The sequence below is a fragment of the Euprymna scolopes genome, chromosome 23 (assembly GCF_053919585.1).
Source record: "Euprymna scolopes isolate OS-2025 chromosome 23, ASM5391958v1, whole genome shotgun sequence".
Taxonomy (NCBI): domain Eukaryota; kingdom Metazoa; phylum Mollusca; class Cephalopoda; order Sepiida; family Sepiolidae; genus Euprymna; species Euprymna scolopes.
Window position 1 is genome coordinate 84,772,341 of NC_136504.1, and position 10,535 is coordinate 84,782,875.

A 10,535-nucleotide genomic window follows, 5' to 3' on the forward strand; every position below is an offset into this window, starting at 1 on the left:
ACTAGACCCATCACATCCCCCTGCCGGATTAAGAATCTCAAATTCCGTGATCTTCAAACTTGTCTGTAGCCTTCATTGCTGCATTGCAAATAGAATGTTTCCATTTTCTCTAGACTTAGCCTTCTCCTTTGTCAACGTTTCAACATAATGATCAGAGTTGGCAATCAACTCTGCTTCCAAGAAATCCTGAAGAATGAGGCCCTTCCTGTGTCTGTCACTTTGCTTGCAGATGTCTGTGTCTTAAACTTCTTTGATGGGGGCATAAAGTGCAATTTTATCGACTGTTATTTGGACTCTGGCTCGTAGTTATAACACAACGTCGTGTCACTAGTGATATGATTCAAGAATTCGTCACCTTAGGCTTCATACTGATTTAACAAATCCCGACAAGCATCCCGTGGTTCTTTTAGTTTTGCATGATCATTCATGGGTTCTATCTAGCACACACTTTGCTGTATCCTATGGATGATAACATTATTTCGAGTGCAGTGACACCCACATTCAACTCTACACGCATTTGATTCACCATTATCCGCTGATCATTGCACATAAGTTGGTCGAGAAGCAGTTTTCTGGGATGATAGCTGTGCATGGGCGTCCACAGCATGCTTTATCACTCATTTCTTTCACCACTCTGAAATCAATGAACCTATCTCTTAATTGTGCTGACAATAACTGCAGCAGTTTCGTAAACGTTCAACAGACAGCAAGGAATATTGATCGATTCAATTTTTTCTGCATAGAAAAATTCAATGATGCATCTCTGATGCACATTGTTTTCTTAGAGTCTCACACCGTCAATAGCTTTAACAGAGATGAAACTTTCAGATCATGAATGCATAATTTTAGTCATCTCGATGTCTTCGTTCAGTCTCAAAAGACAAAGGATACCCCTTCTAGGGGCAGATGCGTGTGTAATTATGTGAAAAGAGTTGCACAATCTCCATCCACATCTCTCCTGAATCGGCACTGCTTGGGTCCAGTGGCAAGAAAAAGTCCAGGACGACTGGAAACAATGACGAGATAAGCAGAGAGAACATACAGCACCTAGAAGTCTCAAATGGTCACCCATCTAGTACTGGCCAGGCTCATCGTTGCTTAACTTCGGTGATCCGACGGGAACTGGTGTGTCAAACGTGATTATGTCGTATATAAGTTCAGTCATCATAACAATGAAATTTGCAATGCCATTTGATCCATTTGAGCAGAATATAAAAGTACAAGGCATTATTTTGGAACGAGTCTCATACAAAATATCACAGATAAAAGTCAAGCAAATAACATTAACATTTTCTTCTTAATATATATATATATATATATATATGTATATATCCATCTATATATATGTAAAAGCGAAAATGTATGTATGTATGTATGTATGTTTGTGTGTCTGCTAAAAACTTTAGACAGACAGAACAAAAATTCACAAATTTGGTCTCATATGAAAGCCCCATCCTTCGCCGACAAATATCGAAAAATTGCCCACAAACGTTAATTTTTCCATCCTGAAAGCACTTCTACAGGAAGGGGGCAGCAAAAACCGTTCTCTCATGACGAATTCGCTTCTAGGCATGCGTCATACGACGTCGTAACCTGATTTAGTTTAAAGATTAAAAAAAATAAGCTAATTTCGTGTACGTCGTGTTAGGTCATTTGGTTAGAGCGCTGGGTCATTATCGGTTTTGGTTGTAATTGTGGTGTGAGATGTCTTCTTTTTTTTTCGCTTTTTTAAATTTTAATATTGAAACAGGGTTATTTAAGTCATTTTTCACGTAACATTTGTTTTTCCGTTTTTGTTTTTACTTCACTTATTCTTAGGTTTTCATTAACACCCCCGCCCCCGACCGACCACACACAAAAACACCCGGGCAACGTCGGGTACCCACCGATTTTTTAAATTTTAATATTGAAACAGGCTTATTTAAGCCATTTTTCATGTGCTTTTTTTTTGGGGGGGGGTATTTTTCAGATTTTTTAAAGAAGTTTTAGCGTTTGTGTTTCTGTTTTTTGTTTTTGTTTTTTCCGATTTTTACATTTAACATCGTTCGTTTGCCTTACGTTAGTTTTTTGTGTTTTTTTCGATTTTTTTTAAGTTTGAACTTTTTTTTCATATAAAATTTACTTTTTATTTAATATTTAAAAATATTTACTTCGTTTATTCTTATGCTTTAATTACCCACCCACCCACCGCTCGGGTACCCCCCGCTTTATTTTGACGTTCGTTTTTCTGTTTTCTTTTTTGTTTTTTTTAGTTTATTTTTTTTTACTTCGCTTATTCTTATGTTTTGATAAACACCCCCCCCCCCGCCGAGCACACACGCACCTCCAAACACTCGGGCAACGCCGGGTACCCCCCCGCTAGTTCTTATATAAAAGTCACTTTGTGGGTATAGATTCCGAAACTGTTGACCCTATCTTTTGCAAATTTCACACAAAGGTAATTTATATGTCTGGCAAAGGTAATTTATATGTCTGGCAAATTTTACACAAAGGTAATTTATATGTCTGGCAAATTTTACACAAAGGTAATTTATATGTCTGGCAAATTTTACACAAAGGTAATTTATATGTCTGGCAAATTTCACACAAAGGTAATTTATATGTCTGGACAATTTCACACAAAGGTAATTTATATGTCTGACAAAGGTAATTTATATGTCTGGCAAAGGTAATTTATATGTCTGGCAAAGGTAATTTATATGTCTGGCAAAGGTAATTTATATGTCTGGCAAATTTCACACAAAGGTAATTTATATGTCTGTTTTGTACAGAAATTCATCCGATAAGTATCAAAAAGAAAAAACTGTCTTAAAAATAGTTTTTTCTCTCTTATAGATAAAAAAATAATAATTTTTACCGGGGAATATTTTACATTACACCGGCCAAAAGAGATAATAAAATCTCAGCAAATCATTTCTTCTTTAAAAAAAGCAAAACAGATTGATTATCATCTGGAGATATAACTGAGTGGTAAAGCATTCGACTACAGATCGGATGATGCCTGTTTAAGTCCGGGAGTACCTCACCATTTTATTTTCATTTTTTTCTCGTTAATGAGTTCAATTTAAGATTTGAATAAAAAATTGCCATGTAAAATCTCCGCAAATCATTTCTTCATTTGCATATTTTACACTAAACATTAATACGAGGCGACTTTTCCAGGGCATACATTGTCAAGCCCAAATATCAGCTGACGTGATATTGTAAACAAACACAGTCAATTTGATGAACGGCATCATCATTACTATTTTTTTTTATTTTTTATTTTCTTTTGCTAATTAGTATACTGGACAACTTATTACTCATAATATATAATAATCAATCAAAGATTGATTCTATAATAATGCATATGCAATCTGCATAAATTCAAATATTATGTTTATGTGTATTGTACGACCAGACAACACTGGGTGTCCAGCTAGTATATATATAAAAATTATTACCGGTATAGAAATAAATAATGTTAGAAATTCATTTGTCTCAACTTACTCTATCATATTGGAGTATTTAATGCCATTATCTTAGTCCAGCTTTCTATGCAGTGAAAGTTGTTTTTTCTATTATAATCAGTTCAAGTGTATTCTTTTGTTTTTAATATATATATATACATATATACACACACAATTCGAAATTAAATAACCCTAAAATTGCTCTACATGTGCTAAATAATCATTGTGTTTTAATATTGGACAAGTAAATCCACTTGTATATTAGACGGTTACTTGTAGAAAACAAGAACGGAAAGCTCAGTCCAAGTCAACTTGCTGAACTCAAGGTTATAATTACCGGGGCTTTAACATTGATAAAAACGGATGCGATATCACATGATTCAAAAAAAGAGTGAATGAGGGAATTGGTAGTTCGTTGGGAATGCTACAAGGTTGAAAATGTTATTTTAAAATGCTCATCTGAGATAAGATTAAACAGTAATTATCGATCTCACTATCGCATCACAACCCAATCCACTGGAACGAAGATCAAGTCAGATAACTCTCTTCTGTCTTTCAAAAGTTTTGTTTTGATCCTTTCTGTGGTACAAAAGAATTTATTTAAACGTGGCGTTCTGTCAATTTTAAATAAATTCTTTTGTATATATATATATTTGTTTATGAAAAAGCAAAGTGTCTCCGTTGCATTTAATAATATTTATTTGAATGAAAAATGCTGCCTAAATATACCAAAATATATGTGTGTGTGTGTTTCTTAAACTTGGTAAGATTATATATAATTAGTGCATATATTTAAATGAACACAATAAATAAAATATTTACATATGTAATTAAATAAAACTTCTAATTACATGTAATTATATAATTAAGCGAATGGAATATTTATTTCCTCATTTTGTCACCTGTCTACGATTAATATTTATTGTTTAAAAAATCTTACATTTCAAATTAATTATTATTTCTTCATCTATATTCGGTTGTATCTGTAGATTAAGCAAATACAGTAACTATAGCTTGATATTTATGTCTTCAAATATTTTTCTATGTGCTGTACTCAGTGGATTTACAGGTTTCAATTTAATAGGTAGGTATAACTAAGTTATATTGTGTATTTACTTAAAATAAAGGCATTGATCGTGTGTCAAAGAGGAGGATAACAAGGGTTACAACTATTACTACTAATTTGCATGTATTGACTGGGTCAACATCATGATAGGATTGTTATTACTGCTGCTTTCAAATGCGCTTTCGGTTATTGAAAGAGATGGAGAGTACTAATAATATGGGGGAGATTTGTTGTCACTCAACACCCAAAGAATACTTATCAGCAGTGAGCAATAACTGATGATGACATGTAAGAACTCTACGAATAATAATGAAAAGAACCTCCTAAATTATTTCATATGTGTACAAACCCGTGTTGATACACAAGCACACACAACTAACAAACAGTGTGCTGAAACATTAAGAAGACTTTTCAGTTGAATTTTATTACCTGATGGCATGAAAATGAAATATCCAAACGAGTCTACTTTCTGCTAATATCAACACCCAAACCAGCCTGCCTTCCATCAGTATGAACATTCAAACCAACCTGCTTTCTATTGGTATAAAAGTGAGTCATGTAAACCAGCCTACTTTTTGCTCGCGGGAATACGAACAAGGACAAGTTTTGCTCATGTAAATGCAAAAAAATAATCGCGCTAGATGAGTTTCTAGAGACAATGGACACCCCTGTAACATGTAGCTGCATGTGTAATTGTGAGGCAAGGCTTGCCCAATCTCCAACTACACCCCCTGAATTTCACTGCTTAGGTATAATGACAAAGAAAAGCCCAAGACTGACTGGATCAAATGCCGAGATAGGCAGAGAGCAGATACAGCACCTTGAATTCCTAAATGTTCACCCATTTTAGTACTGACTAGGTTCCATGTTGCTTAACTTTGGTGATATGATGGGAACTGGTGTGTCACCGTGACTATGCCGTGTATAGTGCGCTGGATAATGCATCATATTTTAATTTAAACTTGATAACTTAGACATGAGTATGTTTCTTTTGTTATAAGCTTCTTATTGTACCAGAAGAAAACTTTAACTTTTTGACAATTTTTTGTGCTTGATAATGAATCAGGTGTATCTTATTTCTACCTGATGGCCTTGGTATGATCTGTCATATGTTTCTTAGAGAAGGCAAACGTGTAGTTCAAAACAAGAAAAAGTATACCGATAAGATGACATGAACGGTAATAACGTAATATGACACTCTAGCCATCTAGAATAAATCATTGGAACATTTTAATCTTGCAATGGCAATCCATCATCGGTAATAACCGGAGTCATAGAAGTGATTGTCAGAATAACAAAAAGCGAATCACACTTTTCTTTTAGATTAATAGTCTTCATGGTTTTATGTTTTAGTTGTCTTAAACAAGATTTTTTCTTGGTATACTTTTCATATATGTTCACAGATAATAATACTATCAATGAGACTCGACGTTGCCCCGGATTAAATGATGATCAACGAATGTTTCACACTCCCATATTTTTATCGTCACCAAAAATAGTGAAATCGCAAATTTTTCAATCAAATCAATTAATGTTGGGGACACATTGCAGTTCATCGGGGAAAAAAACGTCACATGTCTCTTCTCAGCGACTTAAATTGTAGTCTACATTGCACTGTAGAGAACTTAGTGTTGATTTTATAAAATTATTTTTATATATAATGGTTTGAATTAAAGTTTAAAATTCCAAAGTCAAATATCATTGTTCAATTGTGCTCTGAAGAGAAACATTCATTTCGAGGGAAGCCCTGTTATATCAAAGAACCAACTGTTGATTTTATATGCCTGGCCTTACTGCTTGTGTGGTGATAATCACTTGAATTTCAGTTTAAAATGAAAAAGTCAAGTATCATTATTTATACAAAATGTAGTAGCTGTTCTGATACTACACTTCACCTTTTCTGTTCTCAGTCAGTGGAGGGGAAATCCCCTATGACAGACAATTTTTATTTTTATTCAAATGGACTTCTGTCATATTAAGGAAGCTACTGTTGATTTTATATGTTGGGCCTTTTAGTCTGCCTGGTAATAAAATTTCTCAAATGCTCTTGCGGTGTTAGACTGCGTAAGGTGTTAAATTGTTCAAAATTGCTTGTTCCTTCTTTCATCGCAATATTTTGATTTTTGATTATCGATATTTATCAAAGACATTCTGATATAAAACCTATCTATGAACACTGTCAGGCACATAAAGTATCATTGCGTGAAATTTCATAAAAAGTCGGCCTAGCCGTTTTCGAGTCCATAGGGAATTTTCTCTCACACAAACAGTTTCTTTTATATAATAGTAGAACTAATTATTATTTATTCAAGGGAGTAGTCACGCAGGCCATCATAAAAGATTTCTCTTTGGTGTTCTTGTGGTGTTCTCTGAATTGTGAGTGACAACAAGTCTCCCCAGATTTCCAGTACTCTCCACCTCTTTTCATAATCTTTGCATATGAATTTGTGTTATTGCAACAGCTGCTTACTATTCATTTCCTATTAGGAGCGGCCTTTAGTCTTCACTGGAATTTGGATGGCAATGTACCTCCACAAGGTCCCAGTTCTCTTTGCACGCATCCAACACATCAAAATTTCTCTCCTCGGTCTTTCCAGACACCTTGACCCTCTTTGCTTATTTGGTGTGGTACTAATTTATAGTGACACAAAGAAAAAAAGGAGGGGGGTTAACTTACACTTCTGCAGTTTCAGAAAATATCTATTTCTCACATTTTTTTTTTGCAAGTTTCCCTGGATTTTTCTTAGTGTTCCAACGATTATTGGTGTTATCTTGACTTTCTTCATCTTTCATATTCTTTTCAACTCTCCAACTATTCTATGTATTGCTTCACTTCTTCGTCTCCTTTATATTAACCCTGTGGTTTGCTGGAACGACAAAATTTACAATCTAGCAGGACTTTTCCTTGTAAACTATTATGACATCTGGTATCCTTGTTTTATCTGTTTTTACATCCAAGTCCCATAGGATTTTTAAATTTCTGCTTTCAAGTGCTGCTGCCGGTTTGTTTTTGTAACATTTTTCTGGGTGTTCAAGATGCAGTTATTTGCATAGTCCCCATCTGGTTATGTTTATTCTTATATTCTTTTTGTGTTAGTTTGCTGCATTCACTTATTATATGGCTTATAATTTTGTCTCTTTGTTCACAAAGTGTGAATTTGCTGTTTTCTTTGTGTCTTGTGGATCTTTGCTTTGATATAATTGGTTCTAATCACGTTATCTTATTCAGCTGTTATTAGTGATTCAGTTTCTTTGTTTAGGCGCCATTTTTGTAGCCATGTCCAAGTGTTTTCATGAGTCTCAACTTTTGTTATCCTTAGGAATCGTTCGTGTAGCTGTTTTTCTTCCCATTTTTATTTTCTCGCCTTATCCCTGGCCTCTCTATTCTCTCTTTCTGATTTTATAGTGTCTCTTGCTATAGTAATTGGCCTTTCTGTGTCTTGAGTTATTTTCCTCATTCTTTTTTTTTTGTGTGTCATTCACACAGTCATCTATACTAGCCAGTCTTCTTCTCACATCTTGTCTTTTCATGTAAAATCAGTCAGCATCATCTTTTGGGTGCAACGCATCCAGACAACAACCAACAGGTGTAAATGCTACTTGGAGTAGGTGATTATATTAATTACCACATAATTTGTCCAGACAACCAGTGATAGTTGTATGACTTTTTGTGGTTCCATCCATCAAGAGTTCTAAATGGATGTTCATTTTGGTGTCGAGAGCAACCAACGGTGTATAATTTTGTCATATTTTTCTCAACAATCATAAGTTCAGCCTCACATTGGTTTTGTCTACTAGAATAAACTTAATTATAGATATTCTTTCAAAACACCAGCAACTTCCTCTCCAAGAACATCAGTTGCATTATTATTAGTGATAATATTATACATGAGATATTCAGTTTTGTGTTCTATCTGCTGTATTAAAATATTTTCTCTCCAATTGTGTATGTATTAATCATTTCTTTAATCAACCTCAATACAAACAAGGTGTTCCACTGTTTCATCATGTCTTTAATGGGCATTTTCTTTCATTCTTGCATGGTTATAAGTTTCCTGGTCTTTGTGGAGTTATTCACTTGTTTTTAGATGACTGCCTTGTTATTTCACTTCTTTTGTGGAAACAGGTTTTGGAACACCCATACTCTGCACATCAAGGTTCTATGTCCATGTTTTGTCCGGGCATGCACAGAGTATCACCAATTACCAAAAATGTTGTATGGCGTTTTGATTAGGAACAAAATGTAGTGGCTGTTCTGATACCACACTTCACCTTTTCTGTTCTCAGTCAGTGGAGGGGAAATCCCCTATGACAGACAATTTTTATTTTTATTCATATCCAGAGGGCTCCTTTTTGGGGAGCTGGATTTCCCTACACGAAAAACCGATCTTGTGTCTAACTCTATCTTCATGGGGAGGCAAGTAAATAGGAACATGTAAGTCACAACAAGCTGAATCATTGATTCTTACGGACCTTTCTGAATACCTATTTCAACACGAGTGCATGGACTATTTTTTATCGATCATTTCAGTTACCTTGTCATCATTCATCGCTTTAGGGGCTGGATCAATGTGTGCCATTTTAAATGGGCAGAAACCACATCCACTCTTGAGATTGACAGAGAGCATTTTTCAGTTTATGGGGTTCCTGAGAAAGTAGTCTCTGATGGTGGTCCACAATTCACAGTTTCCACAGAAAAATCTCTTAACATTTTGGATACCAGCTTTCTTTGGTGGGATATGTACAGCCAAATGAGAGGGTGGAAATTGCTGTAAAGACAGCAAAACGTATAATTCGGGGAAAAATTTCATCCAAAAGGTGCCTTAAAACTACCACTGTAGTTAAAGCGATCCTCCAATATTGCAAGACCCCACTTAAGGAATGCAAATTTAGCTCTGTGACGCTCTCCCAAAAACTACCAACTTCATCAAGACTAGTTGATTGCAACTCAAAAGCAAGGTTTTCAACTTCACGAGAAACACTAGATCATCATGGCAGAATACAATTGTAAAATGAAAGAACTGCACCCACTACCCATCGATACAAGAAAAAGTATATTCTTAAGAGGCATCTGTGATGAACGGATGTAGAGAGTATCCGTCGAAAATACCACTTAGTGTTTTTATCTCAGTTATGTATTGTGCTTCAGCTGTCAGTTCAGATCCCCAGGTTTTAATTGCTTTTTTGTTTATTCTTATATTCTTATATTCTTTTTGTGTTAGTTTGCTGCATTCACTTATTATATGGCTTATAATTTTGTCTCTTTGTTCACAAAGTGTGAATTTGCTGTTTTCTTTGTGTCTTGTCGATCTTTGCTTTGATATAATTGGTTCTAATCACGTTATCTTATTCAGCTGTTATTAGTGATTAAGTTAAGGTATTTATGGCTTTAAATTCTTAATAAATCCTTATGTATAAAGATTTGGTTCTCCTATAGCAGATGCTTCCTAGAACCTACTTTCGCTTTTTCTCACTCATATGTCTCTATTCCGAATTCATATCAGCCGACATCAGTGGACTTTGTTTCTCCCAAAACAGTGATTGTTTATTTTAATGTTTAACATATTTCAAACTGATAAATTATTTCGCAATAAAAATAATTAAAACCAAAATCATTTTTCGTATTTCGAATTATTTAGTTAAGTAAAAATTCCATTTTTTATTTGATTATTAAATTTAAAAAGTTATTCTAGAAAATTACCCAACAATTTAATAAACAAAAATATCGTAAAAACTGAATTTAACTCGAAAATACTACGAAAAATATAACTTTTTTAAATTTAGTAATGATGTAAAAGAAGACTTGATTAAATAATTCGAAACAAGAAAATTAAATTAAAACAAAAATCATTTATTTTTTTCTGAGCAATAATTTATTGATTACAACATTTAAAAAGCTATTTTTTACGTAGCATTTTCAAGTTAAATTCAGTTTTTATGATATTTATGTTTATTTAATTGTTAGGTAGTGTCATTTGCTAGAACAACTTTTTAAATTTAGTTTTTTTTATTTAATTGTT

The 10,535-nt window shown here is 33.9% G+C and overlaps 1 pseudogene; it reads right to left on the reverse strand.

Moving 5' to 3' along the window:
• Positions 1-1,035: 1,035 nt before the first annotated feature.
• Positions 1,036-1,153, reverse strand: LOC145246370 (5S ribosomal RNA; annotated as a pseudogene).
• Between the last annotated feature and the right edge of the window lie 9,382 nt (positions 1,154-10,535).